This window comes from Hemitrygon akajei, unplaced genomic scaffold (genome assembly GCF_048418815.1).
Source record: "Hemitrygon akajei unplaced genomic scaffold, sHemAka1.3 Scf000253, whole genome shotgun sequence".
NCBI lineage: Eukaryota > Metazoa > Chordata > Chondrichthyes > Myliobatiformes > Dasyatidae > Hemitrygon > Hemitrygon akajei.
In genome coordinates this window covers 19,687-44,122 of record NW_027332133.1, presented here as the reverse complement: position 1 = coordinate 44,122, position 24,436 = coordinate 19,687, and the positions used below count along the sequence as shown (strand labels likewise).

General features: G+C 60.2%; 1 pseudogene; it reads right to left on the bottom strand.

Moving 5' to 3' along the window:
- The window catches only part of LOC140724492 (uncharacterized), a 28,226-nt pseudogene extending 5,617 nt beyond the window's left edge, over window positions 1-22,609 (bottom strand).
- Between the last annotated feature and the right edge of the window lie 1,827 nt (window positions 22,610-24,436).

Below are 24,436 nucleotides of genomic sequence, written 5' to 3'. Positions count from 1 at the left end.
GGAGGGGAGGAGGGATGCTGAGAGGGGACTGAAGTGGAGGAGGGATGCTGAGGGGACGAGTGGAGGAGAGATTTTGAGACGTGACTGGACTGGAGGAGGGATGCTGAGAGGGGAGATGAGTGGAGGAGGGATGTTGAGACGGGACTGGACTGGAGGAGGGATGCTGAGAGGGGAGTGGAGTGGAGGAGGGATGCTGAGAGTGGACAGGAGTGGAGGGGGAGGAGGGATGCTGAGTGTGGAGTGGAGTGGAGGGGGGATGTTGAGACGGGTCTGGACAAGGAGGGATGCTGAGAGGGGACTGGAGTGGAGGTGGACTATGAGAGGGTACTGGAGTGGAGGAGGGATGTTGTGACGGGACTGGACTGGAGTAGGGATGCTGAGAGGGGACGAGTGGAGGAGAGATGTTGAGAGGGGAGTGGAGGAGGGACTTTGAGAGGGTACTGGAGTGGAGGAGGGATGTTGTGACGGGACTGGACTGGAGGAGGGATGCTGAGAGGGGAGTGGAGTGTAGGAGGGATGCTGAGAGGGGAGTGGAGTGGAGGAGTGATGCTGAGAGGGGATTGGAGTGGAGGACGGACGCTGAGAGGGGAGTGGAGTGGAGGAGGGATGCTGAGAGGGGACTGGACTGAATGAGGGATGCTGAGAGGGGAGTGGAGTGGAGGAGGAATGCTGAGAGGGGATGGGACTGGAGGAGAGATGTTGAGACGGGACTGGTCTGGAGGAGGTATGCTGAGAGTGGAGTGGAGGAGGGATTCTGAGAGGGGATGGGAGTGGAGGAGGGATGCTGAGAGGGGAGTGGAGGAGAGATGTTGAAACGGGACTGGACTGGAGGAGGGATGCTGAGAGGGGAGTGGAGGGGAGGAGGGATGTTGAGAGGGGAGTGGAGGAGGGATGCTGAGCGGGGAGTGGAGGGGAGGAGGGATGCTGAGAGGGGAGTGGAGTGGAGGAGGGATGTTGAGACGGGACTGGACTGGAGGAGGGATGCTGAGAGGTGAGTGGAGTGGAGTAGGGATGCTGAGAGGGGACTGGAGTGGAGGAGGGATGCTGAGAGGGGACTGTACTGGAGGAGGGATGCTGTGAGGGGTGTGGAGGGGAGGACGGATGTTGAGAGGGGACTGGAGTGGAGTGGGGATGCTGAGAGGGGACGAGTGGAGGAGAGATGTTGAGACGGGACTGGACTGGAGGAGGGATTCTGAGAGGGGAGTGGAGTGGAGGAGGGTTGCTGAGAGGGGAGTGGAGTGGAGTAGAGATGTTGAGACGGGACTGGACTGGAGGAGGGATTCTGAGAGTGGAGTGGAGTGGAGGAGGGATGCTGAGAGGGGAGTGGAGTGGAGGAGGGATGTTGAGACGGGACTGGACTAGAGGAGTGATGCTGAGAGGGGAGTGGAGTGGAGGAGGGATGTTGAGGCGGGACTGGACTGGAGGAGGGATGCTGAGAGGGGAGTGGAGTGGAGGAGGGATGCTGAGAGGGGACTGGAGTGGAGGAGGGATGCTTAGAGGGGAGTGGATGAGGGATGCTGAGAGGGGAGTGGAGTGGAGGAGGGATGTTGAGACGGGACTGGACTGGAGGAGGGATGCTGAGAGGTGAGTGGAGTGGAGGAGGGATGCTGAGAGGGGACTGGAGTGGAGGAGGGATGCTGAGCGGGGAGTGGAGGGGAGGAGGGATGCTGAGAGGGGAGTGGAGTGGAGGAGGGATGTTGAGACGGGACTGGACTGGAGGAGGGATGCTGAGAGGTGAGTGGAGTGGAGTAGGGATGCTGAGAGGGGACTGGAGTGGAGGAGGGATGCTGAGAGGGGACTGGAGTGGAGGATGGATGCTGAGAGGGGAGTGGAGGGGATGAGGGATGCTGAGAGTGGAGTGGATTGGAGCAGAGATGTTGAGACGGGACTGGACTGAAGGAGGGATGCTGAGTGGGGACTGGAGTGGTGGGGGATGCTGAGAGGGGAGTGGAGTGGAGGAGAGATGTTGAGACGGGACTGGACTGGAGGAGGGATGCTGAGAGTGGATTGGAGTGGAGGAGAGATGTTGAGACGGGACTGGACTGAAGGAGGGATGCTGAGAGTGGAGAGGAGTGGAGGAGGGATTCTGAGAGGGGAGTGGTGTGGAGCAGGGATGCTGAGAGGGGAGTGGAGTGGAGGAGAGATGTTGAGACTGGACTGGACTGGAGGAGGGATGCTGAGAGGGGACGAGTGGAGGAGAGATGTTGAGAGGGGAGTGGAGGAGGGACTATGAGACTGTACTGGAGTGGAGGAGGGATGTTGAGACGGGACTGGACTGGAGGATGGATGCTGAGAGGGGAGTGGAGGGGAGGGGATGCTGATAGGGGACTGGAGTGGAGGAGGGATGTTGAGACGGGACTGGAGTGCAGGAGCGATGCTGAGAGGGGAGTGGAGGAGAGATGTTGAGACGGGACTGGACAGGAGGAGGGATGCTGAGAGGGGAGTGGAGGGGAGGAGGGATGCTGAGAGGGGACTGGAGTGGAGGAGGGATGCTGAGTGGGGACTGGAGTGGAGGAGGGATGTTGAGACGGGACTGGAGTGCAGGAGGGATGCTGAGAGGGGAGTGGAATGGAGGAGGGATGCTGAGAGGGGAGTGGAGGGGAGGGGATGCTGATAGGGGACTGGAGTGGAGGAGGGATGTTGAGACGGGACTGGAGTGCAGGAGGGATGCTGAGAGGGGTGTGGAGGGGAGGGGATGCTGATAGGGGACTGGAGTGGAGGAGGGATGTTGAGACGGGACTGGAGTGCAGGAGCGATGCTGAGAGGGGAGTGGAGGAGAGATGTTGAGACGGGACTGGACAGGAGGAGGGATGCTGAGAGGGGAGTGGAGGGGAGGAGGGATGCTGAGAGGGGACTGGAGTGGAGGAGGGATGCTGAGTGGGGACTGGAGTGGAGGAGGGATGTTGAGACGGGACTGGAGTGCAGGAGGGATGCTGAGAGGGGAGTGGAATGGAGGAGGGATGCTGAGAGGGGACTAGAGTGGAGGAGGGATGCTGAGAGGGGACTGGAGTGGAGGAGAGATGTTGAGCCGACTAGACTGAAGAAGGGATGCTGAGAGCGGACTGGACTGAAGGAGGGATGCTGAGAGGGGAGTGGAGGGGAGCAGGGATGCTGAGAGTGGAGTGGAGTGGAGGAGGGATGTTGAGAAGGGACTGGACTGGAGGAGGGATGCTGAGAGGGGAGTGTAGTGGAGGAGGGATTGCTAAGAAGGGATTGGTGTGGAGGAGGGATGCTGAGAGGGGACTGGAGTGGAGGAGAGATGTTGAGGGGACTAGACTGAAGAAGGGATGCTGAGGGGAGTGGTGTGGAGGAGGGATGTTGAGACGGGACTGGAGTGGAGGAGGGATGCTGAGAGGGGAGTGGAGGGGAGGAGGGATGCTCAGAGTGGAGTGGAGTGGAGGAGGGATGTTGAGACGAGTCTGGACTGAAGGAGGGATGCTGAGAGGGGACGAGTGGAGGAGAGATGTTGAGAGGGGAGTGGAGGAGGGACTATGAGAGGGTACTGGAGTGGAGGAGGGATGTTGTGATGGGACTGGACTGGAGGAGGGATGCTGAGAGGGGAGTGGAGTGGAGGAGGGATGCTGAGAGTGGACTGGAGTGGAGGAGGGATGCTGAGAGGGGAGTGGAGGGGAGGAGGGATGCTGAGAGTGGAGTGGAGTGGAGGAGGGATGTTGAGACGAGTCTGGACTGAAGGAGGGATGCTGAGAGGGGAGTGGAGTGGAGGAGGGATGCTGAGTGGACTGGAGTGGAGGAGGGATGCTGAGAGGGGACTGGAGTGGAGGAGAGATGTTGAGGTGACGAGTGAGGAGAGATTTTGAGACGGGACTGGACTGGCGGAGGGATGCTGAGAGGGGACTGGAGTGGAGGAGAGATGTTGAGGGGACTAGACTGAAGAAGGGATGCTGAGAGGGGAGTGGTGTGGAGGAGGGATGTTGAGACGGGACTGGAGTGGAGGAGGGATGCTGAGAGGGGAGTGGAGGGGAGGAGGGATGCTGAGAGGGGACTGAAGTGGAGGAGGGATGCTGAGGTGACGAGTGGAGGAGAGATTTTGAGACGGGACTGGACTGGCGGAGGGATGCTGAGAGGGGACTGGAGTGGAGGAGAGATGTTGAGGGGACTAGACTGAAGAAGGGATGCTGAGAGGGGAGTGGTGTGGAGGAGGGATGTTGAGACGGGACTGGAGTGGAGGAGGGATGCTGAGAGGGGAGTGGAGGGGAGGAGGGATGCTGAGAGGGGACTGAAGTGGAGGAGGGATGCTGAGGTGACGAGTGGAGGAGAGATTTTGAGACGGGACTGGACTGGCGGAGGGATGCTGAGAGGGGACTGGAGTGGAGGAGAGATGTTGAGGGGACTAGACTGAAGAAGGGATGCTGAGAGGGGAGTGGTGTGGAGGAGGGATGTTGAGACGGGACTGGAGTGGAGGAGGGATGCTGAGAGGGGAGTGGAGGGGAGGAGGGATGCTCAGAGTGGAGTGGAGTGGAGGAGGGATGTTGAGACGAGTCTGGACTGAAGGAGGGATGCTGAGAGGGGACGAGTGGAGGAGAGATGTTGAGAGGGGAGTGGAGGAGGGACTATGAGAGGGTACTGGAGTGGAGGGGGGATGTTGTGATGGGACTGGACTGGAGGAGGGATGCTGAGAGGGGAGTGGAGTGGAGGAGGGATGCTGAGAGTGGACTGGAGTGGAGGAGGGATGCTGAGAGGGGAGTGGAGGGGAGGAGGGATGCTGAGAGTGGAGTGGAGTGGTGGAGGGATGTTGAGACGAGTCTGGACTGAAGGAGGGATGCTGAGAGGGGAGTGGAGTGGAGGAGGGATGCTGAGTGGACTGGAGTGGAGGAGGGATGCTGAGAGGGGAGTGGAGTGGAGGAGGGATGCTGAGAGGGGAGGGGACTGGAGGAGAGATGTTGAGACGGGACTGGACTGGAGGAGGTATGCTGAGAGTGGAGTGGAGGAGGGATGCTGAGAGGGGACTGGACTGGAGGAGGAATGCTGAGAGGGGATGGGAGTGGAGGAGGGATGCTGAGAGGGGATGGGACTGGAGGAGGGATGCTGTGAGGGGTGTGGAGTGGAGGAGGGATGCTGAGAGGGGACGGAAGTGGAGGAGGGATGCTGAGGGGACGAGTGGAGGAGAGATTTTGAGACGTGACTGGACTGGAGGAGGGATGCTGAGAGGGGAGATGAGTGGAGGAGGGATGTTGAGACGGGACTGGACTGGAGGAGGGATGCTGAGAGGGGAGTGGAGTGGAGGAGGGTTGCTGAGAGGGGAGTGGAGTGGAGGAGAGATGTTGAGACGGGACTGGACTGGAGGAGGTATGCTGAGAGGGGAGTGGAGTGGAGGAGGGATGCTGAGAGGGGAGTGGAGTGGAGCAGGGATGCTGAGAGGGGAGTGGAGTGGAGGAGGGATGCTGAGAGGGGGAGTAGTGTGGAGGAGGGATGTTGTGACGGGACTGGACTGGAGGAGGGATGCTGAGAGGGGACGAGTGGAGGAGAGATGTTGAGAGGGGAGTGGAGGAGGGACTATGAGAGGGTACTGGAGTGGAGGAGGGATGTTGTGACGGGACTGGACTGGAGGAGGGATGCTGAGAGGGGAGTGGAGTGGAGGAGGGATGCTGAGAGTGGACAGGAGTGGAGGGGAGGAGGGATGCTGAGTGTGGAGTGGAGTGGAGGAGGGATGTTGAGACGGGTCTGGACAAGGAGGGATGCTGAGAGGGGACTGGAGTGGAGGTGGACTATGAGAGGGTACTGGAGTGGAGGAGGGATGTTGTGACGGGACTGGACTGGAGGAGGGATGCTTAGAGTGGAGTGGAGGGGAGGAGGGATGCTGAGAGTGGACTGGAGTGGAGGAGGGATGCTGAGAGGGGAGTGGAGGGGAGTAGGGATGCTGAGTGTGGAGTGGAGTGGAGGAGGGATGTTGAGACGGGTCTGGACTGAAGGAGGGATGCTGAGAGGGGACTGGAGTGGAGGTGGATGCTGAGAGGGGAGTGGAGTGGAGGAGGGATGCTGAGAGGGGATGGGACTGGAGGAGAGATGTTGAGACGGGACTGGACTGGAGGAGGTCGGCTGAGAGTGGTGGAGGAGGGATGCTGAGAGGGGACTGGACTGGAGGAGGGATGCTGAGAGGGGACTGGACTGGAGGAGGGATGCTGAGAGGGGACGAGTGGAGGAGAGATGTTGAGACGGGACTGGACTGGAGGAGGGATGCTGAGAGGGGAGTGGAGTGGAGGAGGGTTGCTGAGAGTGGAGTGGAGTGGAGGAGAGATGTTGAGATGGGACTGGACTGGAGGAGGTATGCTGAGAGTGGAGTAGAGGAGGGATGCTGAGAGGGGACTGGACTGGAGGAGGAATGCTGAGAGGGGATGGGAGTGGAGGAGGGATGCTGAGAGGGGAGTGGAATGGAGGAGGGATGCTGAGAGGGGAGTGGACTAGAGGAGGGATGCTGACGGGAGTGGAGTGGAGGAGGGATGCTGAGAGTGGACTGGAGTGGAGGAGGGATGCTGAGAGGGGAGTTGAGTGGAGGAGGGATGCTGACGGGGAGTGGAGTTGAGTGTAGGAGGGATGCTGAGAGGGGAGTGGATTGGAGGAGGAATGCTGAGAGGGGATGGGACTGGAGGAGAGATGTTGAGACGGGACTGGTCTGGAGGAGGTATGCTGAGAGTGGAGTGGAGGAGGGATGCTGAGAGGGGATGGGAGTGGAGGAGGGATGCTGAGAGTGGAGTGGAGGAGGGATGCTGAGAGCGGAGTGGAGGAGATATGTTGAGACGGGACTGGACTGGAGGAGGGATGCTGAGAGGGGAGTGGAGGAGAGGAGGGATGTTGAGAGGGGAGTGGAGGAGGGATGCTGAGAGGGGAATGGAGTGGAGGAGGAATGCTGAGAGGGGATGGGAGTGGAGGAGGGATGCTGAGAGGGGACTGTACTGGAGGAGGGATGCTGTGAGGGGAGTGGAGGGGAGGACGGATGTTGAGAGGGGACTGGAGTGGAGGGGGGATGCTGAGAGGGGACGAGTGGAGGAGAGATGTTGAGACGGGACTGGACTGGAGGAGGGATTCTGAGAGGGGAGTGGAGTGGAGGAGGGTTGCTGAGAGGGGAGTGGAGTGGAGGAGAGATGTTGAGACGGGACTGGAGGAGGGATTCTGAGAGGGGAGTGGAGTGGAGGAGGGATGCTGAGAGGGGAGTGGAGTGGAGGAGGGATGTTGAGACGGGACTGGACTGGAGGAGGGATGCTGAGAGGGGAGTGGAGTGGAGGAGGGATGTTGAGGCGGGACTGGACTGGAGGAGGGATGCTGAGAGGGGAGTGGAGTGGAGGAGGGATGCTGAGAGGGGATTGGAGTGGAGGAGGGATGCTTAGAGGGGAGTGGACGAGGGATGCTGAGAGGGGAGTGGAGTGGAGGAGGGATGTTGAGACGGGACTGGACTGGAGGAGGGATGCTGAGCGGGGAGTGGAGGGGAGGAGGGATGCTGAGAGGGGAGTAGTGTGGTGGAGGGATGTTGAGACGGGTCTGGACTGGAGGAGGGATGCTGAGAGGGGACGAGTGGAGGAGAGATGTTGAGAGGGGAGTGGAGGAGGGACTATGAGAGGTTACTGGAGTGGAGGAGGGATGTTGTGACGGGACTGGACTGGAGGAGGGATTCTGAGAGGGGAGTGGAGTGGAGGAGGGATGCTGAGAGTGGACTGGAGTGGTGGAGGGATGTTGAGACGAGTCTGGACTGAAGGAGGGATGCTGAGAGGGGAGTGGAGTGGAGGAGGGATGCTGAGTGGACTGGAGTGGAGGAGGGATGCTGAGAGGGGAGTGGAGTGGAGGAGGGATGCTGAGAGGGGAGGGGACTGGAGGAGAGATGTTGAGACGGGACTGGACTGGAGGAGGTATGCTGAGAGTGGAGTGGAGGAGGGATGCTGAGAGGGGACTGGACTGGAGGAGGAATGCTGAGAGGGGATGGGAGTGGAGGAGGGATGCTGAGAGGGGATGGGACTGGAGGAGGGATGCTGTGAGGGGACTGGAGTGGAGGTGGACTATGAGAGGGTACTGGAGTGGAGGAGGGATGTTGTGACGGGACTGGACTGGAGGAGGGATGCTGAGAGGGGACTGGAGTGGAGGTGGATGCTGAGAGGGGAGTGGAGTGGAGGAGGGATGCTGAGAGGGGATGGGACTGGAGGAGAGATGTTGAGACGGGACTGGACTGGAGGAGGTCGGCTGAGAGTGGTGGAGGAGGGATGCTGAGAGGGGACTGGTCTGGAGGAGGGATGCTGAGAGGGGACGAGTGGAGGAGAAATGTTGAGACGGGACGACTGGAGGAGGGATGCTGAGAGGGGAGTGGAGTGGAGGGGGGTTGCTGAGAGGGGAGTGGAGTGGAGGAGAGATGTTGAGATGGGACTGGACTGGAGGAGGTATGCTGAGAGTGGAGTAGAGGAGGGATGCTGAGAGGGGACTGGACTGGAGGTGGAATGCTGAGAGGGGATGGGAGTGGAGGAGGGATGCTGAGAGGGGAGTGGAATGGAGGAGGGATGCTGAGAGGGGAGTGGACTAGAGGAGGGATGCTGACGGGAGTGGAGTGGAGGAGGGATGATGAGAGTGGACTGGAGTGGAGGAGGGATGCTGAGAGGGGAGTTGAGTGAGGAGGGATGCTGAGGGGGAGTGGAGTGGAGTGGAGGAGGGATGCTGAGAGTGGACTGGAGTGGTGGAGGGATGTTGAGACGAGTCTGGACTGAAGGAGGGATGCTGAGAGGGGAGTGGAGTGGAGGAGGGATGCTGAGTGGACTGGAGTGGAGGAGGGATGCTGAGAGGGGAGTGGAGTGGAGGAGGGATGCTGAGAGGGGAGGGGACTGGAGGAGAGATGTTGAGACGGGACTGGACTGGAGGAGGTATGCTGAGAGTGGAGTGGAGGAGGGATGCTGAGAGGGGACTGGACTGGAGGAGGAATGCTGAGAGGGGATGGGAGTGGAGGAGGGATGCTGAGAGGGGATGGGACTGGAGGAGGGATGCTGTGAGGGGACTGGAGTGGAGGTGGACTATGAGAGGGTACTGGAGTGGAGGAGGGATGTTGTGACGGGACTGGACTGGAGGAGGTATGCTGAGAGGGGACGAGTGGAGGAGAGATGTTGAGAGGGGAGTGGAGGAGGGACTATGAGAGGGTACTGGAGTGGAGGAGGGATGTTGTGACGGGACTGGACTGGAGGAGGGATGCTTAGAGTGGAGTGGAGCGGAGGAGGGATGCTGAGAGTGGACTGGAGTGGAGGAGGGATGCTGAGAGGGGAGTGGAGGGGAGTAGGTATGCTGAGTGTGGAGTGGAGTGGAGGAGGGATGTTGGGATGCTGAGAGGGGGGAGTGGAGTGGAGGAGGGATGATGAGAGGGGAGTGGACTGGAGGAGGGATGCTGAGAGGGGACGTGGGAGTGGAGGAGTGGATGTGGATGAGGGAGTGGTGGAGGGGATGCTGAGAGGGGAGTTGGGACTGGAGGAGGAGGATGTGAGAGGGGACTGGGACTGGGAGGAGGCTGAGATGGTGAGTGGACTGGAGGAGGGGAGCTGAGAGGGAGGGACTGAGGGATTGCTGTGAGGGGAGAGTGGAGGAGGGAGGAGAGGATGGACTGAGAGGGGATGCTGAGGGGGATGGAGTGGAGGGTGCTGAGAGGGGAGTGGAGTGGAGGAGTGAGATGGGACTGGACTGGAGGAGGTATGCTGAGAGTGGAGTAGAGGAGGGATGCTGAGAGGGGACTGGACTGGAGGAGGAATGCTGAGAGGGGATGGGAGTGGAGGAGGGATGCTGATAGGGGAGTGGAATGGAGGAGGGATGCTGAGAGGGAAGTGGACTAGAGGAGGGATGCTGACGGGAGTGGAGTGGAGGAGGGATGCTGAGAGTGGACTGGAGTGGAGGAGGGATGCTGAGAGGGGAGTTGAGTGGAGGAGGGATGCTGAGGGGGAGTGGAGTTGAGTGTAGGAGGGATGCTGAGAGGGGAGTGGTTTGGAGGAGGAATGCTGAGAGGGGATGGGACTGGAGGAGAGATGTTGAGACGGGACTGGTCTGGAGGAGGTATGCTGAGAGTGGAGTGGAGGAGGGATGCTGAGAGGGGATGGGAGTGGAGGTGGGATGCTGAGAGTGGAGTGGAGGAGGAATGCTGAGAGCGGAGTGGAGGAGATATGTTGAGACGGGTCTGGACTGGAGGAGGGATGCTGAGAGGGGAGTGGAGGGTAGGAGGGATGTTGAGAGGGGAGTGGAGGAGGGATGCTGAGAGGGGAGTGGAGTGTAGGAGGGATGCTGAGAGGGGAGTGGAGTGGAGGAGTGATGCTGAGAGGGGATTGGAGTGGAGGACGGACGCTGAGAGGGGAGTTGAGTGGAGGAGGGATGCTGAGGGGGAGTGGAGTTGAGTGTAGGAGGGATGCTGAGAGGGGAGTGGTTTGGAGGAGGGATGCTGAGAGGGGACTGGACTGAAGGAGGGATGCTGAGAGGGGAGTGGAGTGGAGGAGGAATGCTGAGAGGGGATGGGACTGGAGGAGAGATGTTGAGACGGGACTGGTCTGGAGGAGGTATGCTGAGAGTGGAGTGGAGGAGGGATGCTGAGAGGGGATGGGAGTGGAGGAGGGATGCTGAGAGTGGAGTGGAGTGGGGATGCTGAGAGGGGACGAGTGGAGGAGAGATGTTGAGACGGGACTGGACTGGAGGAGGGATTCTGAGAGGGGAGTGGAGTGGAGGAGGGTTGCTGAGAGGGGAGTGGAGTGGAGGAGAGATGTTGAGACGGGACTGGACTGGAGGAGGGATTCTGAGAGGGGAGTGGAGTGGAGGAGGGATGCTGAGAGGGGAGTGGTGTGGAGGAGTGATGTTGAGACGGGACTGGACTAGAGGAGTGATGCTGAGAGGGGAGTGGAGTGGAGGAGGGATGTTGAGGCGGGACTGGACTGGAGGAGGGATGCTGAGAGTGGAGTGGAGTGGAGGAGGGATGCTGAGAGGGGACTGGAGTGGAGGAGGGATGCTTAGAGGGGAGTGGATGAGGGATGCTGAGAGGGGAGTGGAGTGGAGGAGGGATGTTGAGACGGGACTGGACTGGAGGAGGGATGCTGAGAGGTGAGTGGATTGGAGGAGGGATGCTGAGAGGGGACTGGAGTGGAGGAGGGATGCTGAGCGGGGAGTGGAGGGGAGGAGGGATGCTGAGAGGGGAGTGGAGTGGAGGAGGGATGTTGAGACGGGACTGGACTGGAGGAGGGATGCTGAGAGGTGAGTGGAGTGGAGTAGGGATGCTGAGAGGGGACTGGATTGGAGGAGGGATGCTGAGAGGGGACTGGAGTGGAGGATGGATGCTGAGAGGGGAGTGGAGGGGATGAGGGATGCTGAGAGTGGAGTGGATTGGAGGAGAGATGTTGAGACGGGACTGGACTGAAGGAGGGATGCTGAGTGGGGACTGGAGTGGTGGGGGATGCTGAGAGGGGAGTGGAGTGGAGTAGAGATGTTGAGACGGGACTGGACTGGAGGAGGGATGCTGAGAGTGGATTGGAGTGGAGGAGAGATGTTGAGACGGGACTGGACTGAAGGAGGGATGCTGAGAGTGGAGAGGAGTGGAGGAGGGATTCTGAGAGGGGAGTGGTGTGGAGCAGGGATGCTGAGAGGGGAGTGGAGTGGAGGAGAGATGTTGAGACTGGACTGGACTGGAGGAGGGATGCTGAGAGGGGACGAGTGGAGGAGAGATGTTGAGAGGGGAGTGGAGGAGGGACTATGAGACTGTACTTGAGTGGAGGAGGGATGTTGAGACGGGACTGGACTGGAGGAGGGATGCTGAGAGGGGAGTGGAGGGGAGGGGATGCTGATAGGGGACTGGAGTGGAGGAGGGATGTTGAGACGGGACTGGAGTGCAGGAGCGATGCTGAGAGGGGAGTGGAGGAGAGATGTTGAGACGGGACTGGACAGGAGGAGGGATGCTGAGAGGGGAGTGGAGGGGAGGAGGGATGCTGAGAGGGGACTGGAGTGCAGGAGGGATGCTGAGTGGGGACTGGAGTGGAGGAGGGATGTTGAGACGGGACTGGAGTGCAGGAGGGATGCTGAGACGGGAGTGGAATGGAGGAGGGATGCTGAGAGGGGACTAGAGTGGAGGAGGGATGCTGAGAGGGGACTGGAGTGGAGGAGAGATGTTGAGGGGACTAGACTGAAGAAGGGATGCTGAGAGGGGAGTGGAGTGGAGGAGGGATGCTGAGAGGGGACTGGAGTGGAGGAGTGATGCTGAGAGCGGACTGGACTGAAGGAGGGATGCTGAGAGGGGAGTGGAGGGGAGCAGGGATGCTGAGAGTGGAGTGGAGTGGAGGAGGGATGTTGAGAAGGGACTGGACTGGAGGAGGGATGCTGAGAGGGGAGTGTAGTGGAGGAGGGATTGCTAAGAAGGGATTGGTGTGGAGGAGGGATGCTGAGAGGGGACTGGAGTGGAGGAGAGATGTTGAGGGGACTAGACTGAAGAAGGGATGCTGAGAGGGGAGTGGTGTGGAGGAGGGATGTTGAGACGGGACTGGAGTGGAGGAGGGATGCTGAGAGGGGAGTGGAGGGGAGGAGGGATGCTCAGAGTGGAGTGGAGTGGAGGAGGGATGCTGAGACGAGTCTGGACTGAAGGAGGGATGCTGAGAGGGGACGAGTGGAGGAGAGATGTTGAGAGGGGAGTGGAGGAGGGACTATGAGAGGGTACTGGAGTGGAGGAGGGATGTTGTGATGGGACTGGACTGGAGGAGGGATGCTGAGAGGGGAGTGGAGTGGAGGAGGGATGCTGAGAGTGGACTGGAGTGGAGGAGGGATGCTGAGAGTGGAGTGGAGGGGAGGAGGGATGCTGAGAGTGGAGTGGAGTGGAGGAGGGATGTTGAGACGAGTCTGGACTGAAGGAGGGATGCTGAGAGGGGAGTGGAGTGGAGGAGGGATGCTGAGTGGACTGGAGTGGAGGAGGGATGCTGAGAGGGGAGTGGAGTGGAGGAGGGATGCTGAGAGGGGAGGGGACTGGAGGAGAGATGTTGAGACGGGACTGGACTGCAGGAGGTATGCTGAGAGTGGAGTGGAGGAGGGATGCTGAGAGGGGACTGGACTGGAGGAGGAATGCTGAGAGGGGATGGGAGTGGAGGAGGGATGCTGAGAGGGGATGGGACAGGAGGAGGGATGCTGTGAGGGGTGTGGAGGGGAGGAGGGATGCTGAGAGGGGACTGAAGTGGAGGAGGGATGCTGAGGGGACGAGTGGAGGAGAGATTTTGAGACGGGACTAGACTGGAGGAGTGATGCTGAGAGGGGACTGGAGTGGAGGAGAGATGTTGAGGGGACTAGACTGAAGAAGGGATGCTGAGAGGGGAGTGGTGTGGAGGAGGGATGTTGAGACGGGACTGGAGTGGAGGAGGGATGCTGAGAGGGGAGTGGAGGGGAGGAGGGATGCTCAGAGTGGAGTGGAGTGGAGGAGGGATGTTGAGACGAGTCTGGACTGAAGGAGGGATGCTGAGAGGGGACGAGTGGAGGGGAGATGTTGAGAGGGGAGTGGAGGAGGGACTATGAGAGGGTACTGGAGTGGAGAGGGATGTTGTGATGGGACTGGACTGGAGGAGGGATGCTGAGAGGGGAGTGGAGTGGAGGAGGGATGCTGAGAGTGAACTGGAGTGGAGGAGGGATGCTGAGAGGGGAGTGGAGGGGAGGAGGGATGCTGAGAGTGGAGTGGAGTGGTGGAGGGATGTTGAGAGGAGTCTGGACTGAAGGAGGGATGCTGAGAGGGGAGTGGAGTGGAGGAGGGATGCTGAGTGGACTGGAGTGGAGGAGGGATGCTGAGAGGGGAGTGGAGTGGAGGAGGGATGCTGAGAGGGGAGGGGACTGGAGGAGAGATGTTGAGACGGGACTGGACTGGAGGAGGTATGCTGAGAGTGGAGTGGAGGAGGGATGCTGAGAGGGGACTGGACTGGAGGAGGAATGCTGAGAGGGGATGGGAGTGGAGGAGGGATGCTGAGAGGGGATGGGACTGGAGGAGGGATGCTGTGAGGGGTGTGGAGGGGAGGAGGGATGCTGAGAGGGGACTGAAGTGGAGGAGGGATGCTGAGGGGACGAGTGGAGGAGAGATTTTGAGACGTGACTGGACTGGAGGAGGGATGCTGAGAGGGGAGATGAGTGGAGGAGGGATGTTGAGACGGGACTGGACTGGAGGAGGGATGCTGAGAGGGGAGTGGAGTGGAGGAGGGTTGCTGAGAGGGGAGTGGAGTGGAGGAGAGATGTTGAGACGGGACTGGACTGGAGGAGGTATGCTGAGAGGGGAGTGGAGTGGAGGAGGGATGCTGAGAGGGGAGTGGAGTGGAGCAGGGATGCTGAGAGGGGAGTGGAGTGGAGGAGGGATGCTGAGAGGGGAGTAGTGTGGAGGAGGGATGTTGTGACGGGACTGGACTGGAGGAGGGATGCTGAGAGGGGACGAGTGGAGGAGAGATGTTGAGAGGGGAGTGGAGGAGGGACTATGAGAGGGTACTGGAGTGGAGGAGGGATGTTGTGACGGGACTGGACTGGAGGAGGGATGCTGAGAGTGGACAGGAGTGGAGGGGAGGAGGGATGCTGAGTGTGGAGTGGAGTGGAGGAGGGATGTTGAGACGGGTCTGGACAAGGAGGGATGCTGAGAGGGGACTGGAGTGGAGGTGGACTATGAGAGGGTACTGGAGTGGAGGAGGGATGTTGTGACGGGACTGGACTGGAGGAGGGATGCTTAGAGTGGAGTGGAGGGGAGGAGGGATGCTGAGAGTGGACTGGAGTGGAGGAGGGATGCTGAGAGGGGAGTGGAGGGGAGTAGGGATGCTGAGTGTGGAGTGGAGTGGAGGAGGGATGTTGAGACGGGTCTGGACTGAAGGAGGGATGCTGAGAGGGGACTGGAGTGGAGGTGGATGCTGAGAGGGGAGTGGAGTGGAGGAGGGATGCTGAGAGGGGATGGGACTGGAGGAGAGATGTTGAGACGGGACTGGACTGGAGGAGGTCGGCTGAGAGTGGTGGAGGAGGGATGCTGAGAGGGGACTGGACTGGAGGAGGGATGCTGAGAGGGGACGAGTGGAAGAGAGATGTTGAGACGGGACTGGACTGGAGGAGGGATGCTGAGAGGGGAGTGGAGTGGAGGAGGGTTGCTGAGAGGGGAGTGGAGTGGAGGAGAGATGTTGAGATGGGACTGGACTGGAGGAGGTATGCTGAGAGTGGAGTAGAGGAGGGATGCTGAGAGGGGACTGGACTGGAGGAGGAATGCTGAGAGGGGGATGGGAGTGGAGGAGGGATGCTGAGAGGGGAGTGGAATGGAGGAGGGATGCTGAGAGGGGAGTGGACTAGAGGAGGGATGCTGACGGGAGTGGAGTGGAGGAGGGATGCTGAGAGTGGACTGGAGTGGAGGAGGGATGCTGAGAGGGGAGTTGAGTGGAGGAGGGATGCTGACGGGGAGTGGAGTTGAGTGTAGGAGGGATGCTGAGAGGGGAGTGGATTGGAGGAGGAATGCTGAGAGGGGATGGGACTGGAGGAGAGATGTTGAGACGGGACTGGTCTGGAGGAGGTATGCTGAGAGTGGAGTGGAGGAGGGATGCTGAGAGGGGATGGGAGTGGAGGAGGGATGCTGAGAGTGGAGTGGAGGAGGGATGCTGAGAGCGGAGTGGAGGAGATATGTTGAGACGGGACTGGACTGGAGGAGGGATGCTGAGAGGGGAGTGGAGGAGAGGAGGGATGTTGAGAGGGGAGTGGAGGAGGGATGCTGAGAGGGGAATGGAGTGGAGGAGGAATGCTGAGAGGGGATGGGAGTGGAGGAGGGATGCTGAGAGGGGACTGTACTGGAGGAGGGATGCTGTGAGGGGAGTGGAGGGGAGGACGGATGTTGAGAGGGGACTGGAGTGGAGGGGGGATGCTGAGAGGGGACGAGTGGAGGAGAGATGTTGAGACGGGACTGGACTGGAGGAGGGATTCTGAGAGGGGAGTGGAGTGGAGGAGGGTTGCTGAGAGGGGAGTGGAGTGGAGGAGAGATGTTGAGACGGGACTGGACTGGAGGAGGGATGCTGAGAGGGGAGTGGAGTGGAGGAGGGATGTTGAGGCGGGACTGGACTGGAGGAGGGATGCTGAGAGGGGAGTGGAGTGGAGGAGGGATGCTGAGAGGGGACTGGAGTGGAGGAGGGATGCTTAGAGGGGAGTGGACGAGGGATGCTGAGAGGGGAGTGGAGTGGAGGAGGGATGTTGAGACGGGACTGGACTGGAGGAGGGATGCTGAGCGGGGAGTGGAGGGGAGGAGGGATGCTGAGAGGGGAGTAGTGTGGAGGAGGGATGTTGAGACGGGTGTGGACTGGAGGAGGGATGCTGAGAGGGGACGAGTGGAGGAGAGATGTTGAGAGGGGAGTGGAGGAGGGACTATGAGAGGTTACTGGAGTGGAGGAGGGATGCTGTGACGGGACTGGACTGGAGGAGGGATTCTGAGAGGGGAGTGGAGTGGAGGAGGGATGCTGAGAGTGGACAGGAGTGGAGGGGAGGATGGATGCTGAGTGTGGAGTGGAGGAGGGATGTTGAGACGGGTCTGGACAAGGAGGGATGCTGAGAGGGGACTGGAGTGGAGGTGGACTATGAGAGGGGTACTGGAGTGGAGGAGGGATGTTGTGACGGGACTGGACTGGAGGAGGGATGCTGAGAGGGGACGAGTGGAGGAGAGATGTTGAGAGGGGAGTGGAGGAGGGACTATGAGAGGGTACTGGAGTGGAGGAGGGATGTTGTGACAGGATTGGACTGGAGGAGGGATGCTTAGATGGGAGTGGAGTGGAGGAGGGATGCTGAGAGTGGACTGGAGTGGAGGAGGGATGCTGAGAGGGGAGTGGAGGGGAGTAGGGATGCTGAGTGTGGAGTGGAGTGGAGGAGGGATGTTGAGACGTGTCTGGACTGAAGGAGGGATGCTGAGAGGGGACTGGAGTGGAGGTGGATGCTGAGAGGGGAGTGGAGTGGAGGAGGGATGCTGAGAGGGGATGGGACTGGAGGAGAGATGTTGAGACGGGACTGGACTGGAGGAGGTCGGCTGAGAGTGGAGTGGAGGGGAGGAGGGATGCTGAGAGTGGACTGGAGTGGAGGAGGGATGCTGAGAGGGGAGTGGAGGGGAGTAGGGATGCTGAGTGTGGAGTGGAGTGGAGGAGGGATGTTGAGACGGGTCTGGACTGAAGGAGGGATGCTGAGAGTGGACTGGAGTGGAGGAGGGATGCTGAGAGGGGAGTTGAGTGGAGGAGGGATGCTGACGGGGAGTGGAGTTGAGTGTAGGAGGGATGCTGAGAGGGGAGTGGATTGGAGGAGGAATGCTGAGAGGGGATGGGACTGGAGGAGAGATGTTGAGACGGGACTGGTCTGGAGGAGGTATGCTGAGAGTGGAGTGGAGGAGGGATGCTGAGAGGGGATGGGAGTGGAGGAGGGATGCTGAGAGTGGAGTGGAGGAGGGATGCTGAGAGCGGAGTGGAGGAGATATGTTGAGACGGGACTGGACTGGAGGAGGGATGCTGAGAGGGGAGTGGAGGAGAGGAGGGATGTTGAGAGGGGAGTGGAGGAGGGATGCTGAGAGGGGAATGGAGTGGAGGAGGAATGCTGAGAGGGGATGGGAGTGGAGGAGGGATGCTGAGAGGGGACTGTACTGGAGGAGGGATGCTGTGAGGGGAGTGGAGGGGAGGACGGATGTTGAGAGGGGACTGGAGTGGAGGGGGGATGCTGAGAGGGGACGAGTGGAGGAGAGATGTTGAGACGGGACTGGACTGGAGGAGGGATTCTGAGAGGGGAGTGGAGTGGAGGAGGGTTGCTGAGAGGGGAGTGGAGTGGAGGAGAGATGTTGAGACGGGACTGGAGGAGGGATTCTGAGAGGGGAGTGGAGTGGAGGAGGGATGCTGAGAGGGGAGTGGAGTGGAGGAGGGATGTTGAGACGGGACTGGACTGGAGGAGGGATGCTGAGAGGGGAGTGGAGTGGAGGAGGGATGTTGAGGCGGGACTGGACTGGAGGAGGGATGCTGAGAGGGGAGTGGAGTGGAGGAGGGATGCTGAGAGGGGATTGGAGTGGAGGAGGGATGCTTAGAGGGGAGTGGACGAGGGATGCTGAGAGGGGAGTGGAGTGGAGGAGGGATGTTGAGACGGGACTGGACTGGAGGAGGGATGCTGAGCGGGGAGTGGAGGGGAGGAGGGATGCTGAGAGGGGAGTAGTGTGGTGGAGGGATGTTGAGACGGGTCTGGACTGGAGGAGGGATGCTGAGAGGGGACGAGTGGAGGAGAGATGTTGAGAGGGGAGTGGAGGAGGGACTATGAGAGGTTACTGGAGTGGAGGAGGGATGTTGTGACGGGACTGGACTGGAGGAGGGATTCTGAGAGGGGAGTGGAGTGGAGGAGGGATGCTGAGAGTGGACAGGAGTGGAGGGGAGGATGGATGCTGAGTGTGGAGTGGAGGAGGGATGTTGAGACGGGTCTGGACAAGGAGGGATGCTGAGAGGGGACTGGAGTGGAGGTGGACTATGAGAGGGTACTGGAGTGGAGGAGGGATGTTGTGACGGGACTGGACTGGAGGAGGGATGCTGAGAGGGGACGAGTGGAGGAGAGATGTTGAGAGGGGAGTGGAGGAGGGACTATGAGAGGGTACTGGAGTGGAGGAGGGATGTTGTGACAGGATTGGACTGGAGGAGGGATGCTTAGAGGGGAGTGGAGTGGAGGAGGGATGCTGAGAGTGGACTGGAGTGGAGGAGGGATGCTGAGAGGGGAGTGGAGGGGAGTAGGGATGCTGAGTGTGGAGTGGAGTGGAGGAGGGATGTTGAGACGTGTCTGGACTGAAGGAGGGATGCTGAGAGGGGACTGGAGTGGAGGTGGATGCTGAGAGGGGAGTGGAGTGGAGGAGGGATGCTGAGAGGGGATGGGACTGGAGGAGAGATGTTGAGACGGGACTGGACTGGAGGAGGTCGGCTGAGAGTGGTGGAGGAGGGATGCTGAGAGGGGACTGGTCTGGAGGAGGGATGCTGAGAGGGGACGAGTGGAGGAGAAATGTTGAGACGGGACGACTGGAGGAGGGATGCTGAGAGGGGAGTGGAGTGGAGGGGGGTTGCTGAGAGGGGAGTGGAGTGGAGGAGAGATGTTGAGATGGGACTGGACTGGAGGAGGTATGCTGAGAGTGGAGTAGAGGAGGGATGCTGAGAGGGGACTGGACTGGAGGTGGAATGCTGAGAGGGGATGGGAGTGGAGGAGGGATGCTGAGAGGGGAGTGGAATGGAGGAGGGATGCTGAGAGGGGAGTGGACTAGAGGAGGGATGCTGACGGGAGTGGAGTGGAGGAGGGATGATGAGAGTGGACTGGAGTGGAGGAGGGATGCTGAGAGGGGAGTTGAGTGAGGAGGGATGCTGAGGGGGAGTGGAGTGGAGTGGAGGAGGGATGCTGAGAGTGGACTGGAGTGGTGGAGGGATGTTGAGACGAGTCTGGACTGAAGGAGGGATGCTGAGAGGGGAGTGGAGTGGAGGAGGGATGCTGAGTGGACTGGAGTGGAGGAGGGATGCTGAGAGGGGAGTGGAGTGGAGGAGGGATGCTGAGAGGGGAGGGGACTGGAGGAGAGATGTTGAGACGGGACTGGACTGGAGGAGGTATGCTGAGAGTGGAGTGGAGGAGGGATGCTGAGAGGGGACTGGACTGGAGGAGGAATGCTGAGAGGGGATGGGAGTGGAGGAGGGATGCTGAGAGGGGATGGGACTGGAGGAGGGATGCTGTGAGGGGACTGGAGTGGAGGTGGACTATGAGAGGGTACTGGAGTGGAGGAGGGATGTTGTGACGGGACTGGACTGGAGGAGGTATGCTGAGAGGGGACGAGTGGAGGAGAGATGTTGAGAGGGGAGTGGAGGAGGGACTATGAGAGGGTACTGGAGTGGAGGAGGGATGTTGTGACGGGACTGGACTGGAGGAGGGATGCTTAGAGTGGAGTGGAGCGGAGGAGGGATGCTGAGAGTGGACTGGAGTGGAGGAGGGATGCTGAGAGGGGAGTGGAGGGGAGTAGGTATGCTGAGTGTGGAGTGGAGTGGAGGAGGGATGTTGAGACGGGTCTGGACTGAAGGAGGGATGCTGAGAGGGGACTGGAGTGGAGGTGGATGCTGAGAGGGGAGTGGAGTGGAGGAGGGATGCTGAGAGGGGATGGGACTGGAGGAGAGATGTTGAGACGGGACTGGACTGGTGGAGGTCGGCTGAGAGTGGTGGAGGAGGGATGCTGAGAGGGGACTGGACTGGAGGATTGATGCTGAGAGGGGACGAGTGGAGGAGAGATGTTGAGAGGGACTGGACTGGAGGAGGGATGCTGAGAGGGGAGTGGAGTGGAGGAGGGTTGCTGAGAGGGGAGTGGAGTGGAGGAGAGATGTTGAGATGGGACTGGACTGGAGGAGGTATGCTGAGAGTGGAGTAGAGGAGGGATGCTGAGAGGGGACTGGACTGGAGGAGGAATGCTGAGAGGGGATGGGAGTGGAGGAGGGATGCTGATAGGGGAGTGGAATGGAGGAGGGATGCTGAGAGGGAAGTGGACTAGAGGAGGGATGCTGACGGGAGTGGAGTGGAGGAGGGATGCTGAGAGTGGACTGGAGTGGAGGAGGGATGCTGAGAGGGGAGTTGAGTGGAGGAGGGATGCTGAGGGGGAGTGGAGTTGAGTGTAGGAGGGATGCTGAGAGGGGAGTGGTTTGGAGGAGGAATGCTGAGAGGGGATGGGACTGGAGGAGAGATGTTGAGACGGGACTGGTCTGGAGGAGGTATGCTGAGAGTGGAGTGGAGGAGGGATGCTGAGAGGGGATGGGAGTGGAGGTGGGATGCTGAGAGTGGAGTGGAGGAGGAATGCTGAGAGCGGAGTGGAGGAGATATGTTGAGACGGGTCTGGACTGGAGGAGGGATGCTGAGAGGGGAGTGGAGGGGAGGAGGGATGTTGAGAGGGGAGTGGAGGAGGGATGCTGAGAGGGGAGTGGAGTGTAGGAGGGATGCTGAGAGGGGAGTGGAGTGGAGGAGTGATGCTGAGAGGGGATTGGAGTGGAGGACGGACGCTGAGAGGGGAGTTGAGTGGAGGAGGGATGCTGAGGGGGAGTGGAGTTGAGTGTAGGAGGGATGCTGAGAGGGGAGTGGTTTGGAGGAGGGATGCTGAGAGGGGACTGGACTGAAGGAGGGATGCTGAGAGGGGAGTGGAGTGGAGGAGGAATGCTGAGAGGGGATGGGACTGGAGGAGAGATGTTGAGACGGGACTGGTCTGGAGGAGGTATGCTGAGAGTGGAGTGGAGGAGGGATGCTGAGAGGGGATGGGAGTGGAGGAGGGATGCTGAGAGTGGAGTGGAGTGGGGATGCTGAGAGGGGACGAGTGGAGGAGAGATGTTGAGACGGGACTGGACTGGAGGAGGGATTCTGAGAGGGGAGTGGAGTGGAGGAGGGTTGCTGAGAGGGGAGTGGAGTGGAGGAGAGATGTTGAGACGGGACTGGACTGGAGGAGGGATTCTGAGAGGGGAGTGGAGTGGAGGAGGGATGCTGAGAGGGGAGTGGTGTGGAGGAGTGATGTTGAGACGGGACTGGACTAGAGGAGTGATGCTGAGAGGGGAGTGGAGTGGAGGAGGGATGTTGAGGCGGGACTGGACTGGAGGAGGGATGCTGAGAGTGGAGTGGAGTGGAGGAGGGATGCTGAGAGGGGACTGGAGTGGAGGAGGGATGCTTAGAGGGGAGTGGATGAGGGATGCTGAGAGGGGAGTGGAGTGGAGGAGGGATGTTGAGACGGGACTGGACTGGAGGAGGGATGCTGAGAGGTGAGTGGATTGGAGGAGGGATGCTGAGAGGGGACTGGAGTGGAGGAGGGATGCTGAGCGGGGAGTGGAGGGGAGGAGGGATGCTGAGAGGGGAGTGGAGTGGAGGAGGGATGTTGAGACGGGACTGGACTGGAGGAGGGATGCTGAGAGGTGAGTGGAGTGGAGTAGGGATGCTGAGAGGGGACTGGAGTGGAGGAGGGATGCTGAGAGGGGACTGGAGTGGAGGATGGATGCTGAGAGGGGAGTGGAGGGGATGAGGGATGCTGAGAGTGGAGTGGATTGGAGGAGAGATGTTGAGACGGGACTGGACTGAAGGAGGGATGCTGAGTGGGGACTGGAGTGGTGGGGGATGCTGAGAGGGGAGTGGAGTGGAGTAGAGATGTTGAGACGGGACTGGACTGGAGGAGGGATGCTGAGAGTGGATTGGAGTGGAGGAGAGATGTTGAGACGGGACTGGACTGAAGGAGGGATGCTGAGAGTGGAGAGGAGTGGAGGAGGGATTCTGAGAGGGGAGTGGTGTGGAGCAGGGATGCTGAGAGGGGAGTGGAGTGGAGGAGAGATGTTGAGACTGGACTGGACTGGAGGAGGGATGCTGAGAGGGGACGAGTGGAGGAGAGATGTTGAGAGGGGAGTGGAGGAGGGACTATGAGACTGTACTTGAGTGGAGGAGGGATGTTGAGACGGGACTGGACTGGAGGAGGGATGCTGAGAGGGGAGTGGAGGGGAGGGGATGCTGATAGGGGACTGGAGTGGAGGAGGGATGTTGAGACGGGACTGGAGTGCAGGAGCGATGCTGAGAGGGGAGTGGAGGAGAGATGTTGAGACGGGACTGGACAGGAGGAGGGATGCTGAGAGGGGAGTGGAGGGGAGGAGGGATGCTGAGAGGGGACTGGAGTGCAGGAGGGATGCTGAGTGGGGACTGGAGTGGAGGAGGGATGTTGAGACGGGACTGGAGTGCAGGAGGGATGCTGAGACGGGAGTGGAATGGAGGAGGGATGCTGAGAGGGGACTAGAGTGGAGGAGGGATGCTGAGAGGGGACTGGAGTGGAGGAGAGATGTTGAGGGGACTAGACTGAAGAAGGGATGCTGAGAGGGGAGTGGAGTGGAGGAGGGATGCTGAGAGGGGACTGGAGTGGAGGAGTGATGCTGAGAGCGGACTGGACTGAAGGAGGGATGCTGAGAGGGGAGTGGAGGGGAGCAGGGATGCTGAGAGTGGAGTGGAGTGGAGGAGGGATGTTGAGAAGGGACTGGACTGGAGGAGGGATGCTGAGAGGGGAGTGTAGTGGAGGAGGGATTGCTAAGAAGGGATTGGTGTGGAGGAGGGATGCTGAGAGGGGACTGGAGTGGAGGAGAGATGTTGAGGGGACTAGACTGAAGAAGGGATGCTGAGAGGGGAGTGGTGTGGAGGAGGGATGTTGAGACGGGACTGGAGTGGAGGAGGGATGCTGAGAGGGGAGTGGAGGGGAGGAGGGATGCTCAGAGTGGAGTGGAGTGGAGGAGGGATGCTGAGACGAGTCTGGACTGAAGGAGGGATGCTGAGAGGGGACGAGTGGAGGAGAGATGTTGAGAGGGGAGTGGAGGAGGGACTATGAGAGGGTACTGGAGTGGAGGAGGGATGTTGTGATGGGACTGGACTGGAGGAGGGATGCTGAGAGTGGAGTGGAGGAGGGATGCTGAGAGTGGACTGGAGTGGAGGAGGGATGCTGAGAGTGGAGTGGAGGGGAGGAGGGATGCTGAGAGTGGAGTGGAGTGGAGGAGGGATGTTGAGACGAGTCTGGACTGAAGGAGGGATGCTGAGAGGGGAGTGGAGTGGAGGAGGGATGCTGAGTGGACTGGAGTGGAGGAGGGATGCTGAGAGGGGAGTGGAGTGGAGGAGGGATGCTGAGAGGGGAGGGGACTGGAGGAGAGATGTTGAGACGGGACTGGACTGCAGGAGGTATGCTGAGAGTGGAGTGGAGGAGGGATGCTGAGAGGGGACTGGACTGGAGGAGGAATGCTGAGAGGGGATGGGAGTGGAGGAGGGATGCTGAGAGGGGATGGGACAGGAGGAGGGATGCTGTGAGGGGTGTGGAGGGGAGGAGGGATGCTGAGAGGGGACTGAAGTGGAGGAGGGATGCTGAGGGGACGAGTGGAGGAGAGATTTTGAGACGGGACTAGACTGGAGGAGTGATGCTGAGAGGGGACTGGAGTGGAGGAGAGATGTTGAGGGGACTAGACTGAAGAAGGGATGCTGAGAGGGGAGTGGTGTGGAGGAGGGATGTTGAGACGGGACTGGAGTGGAGGAGGGATGCTGAGAGGGGAGTGGAGGGGAGGAGGGATGCTCAGAGTGGAGTGGAGTGGAGGAGGGATGTTGAGACGAGTCTGGACTGAAGGAGGGATGCTGAGAGGGGACGAGTGGAGGGGAGATGTTGAGAGGGGAGTGGAGGAGGGACTATGAGAGGGTACTGGAGTGGAGAGGGATGTTGTGATGGGACTGGACTGGAGGAGGGATGCTGAGAGGGGAGTGGAGTGGAGGAGGGATGCTGAGAGTGAACTGGAGTGGAGGAGGGATGCTGAGAGGGGAGTGGAGGGGAGGAGGGATGCTGAGAGTGGAGTGGAGTGGTGGAGGGATGTTGAGAGGAGTCTGGACTGAAGGAGGGATGCTGAGAGGGGAGTGGAGTGGAGGAGGGATGCTGAGTGGACTGGAGTGGAGGAGGGATGCTGAG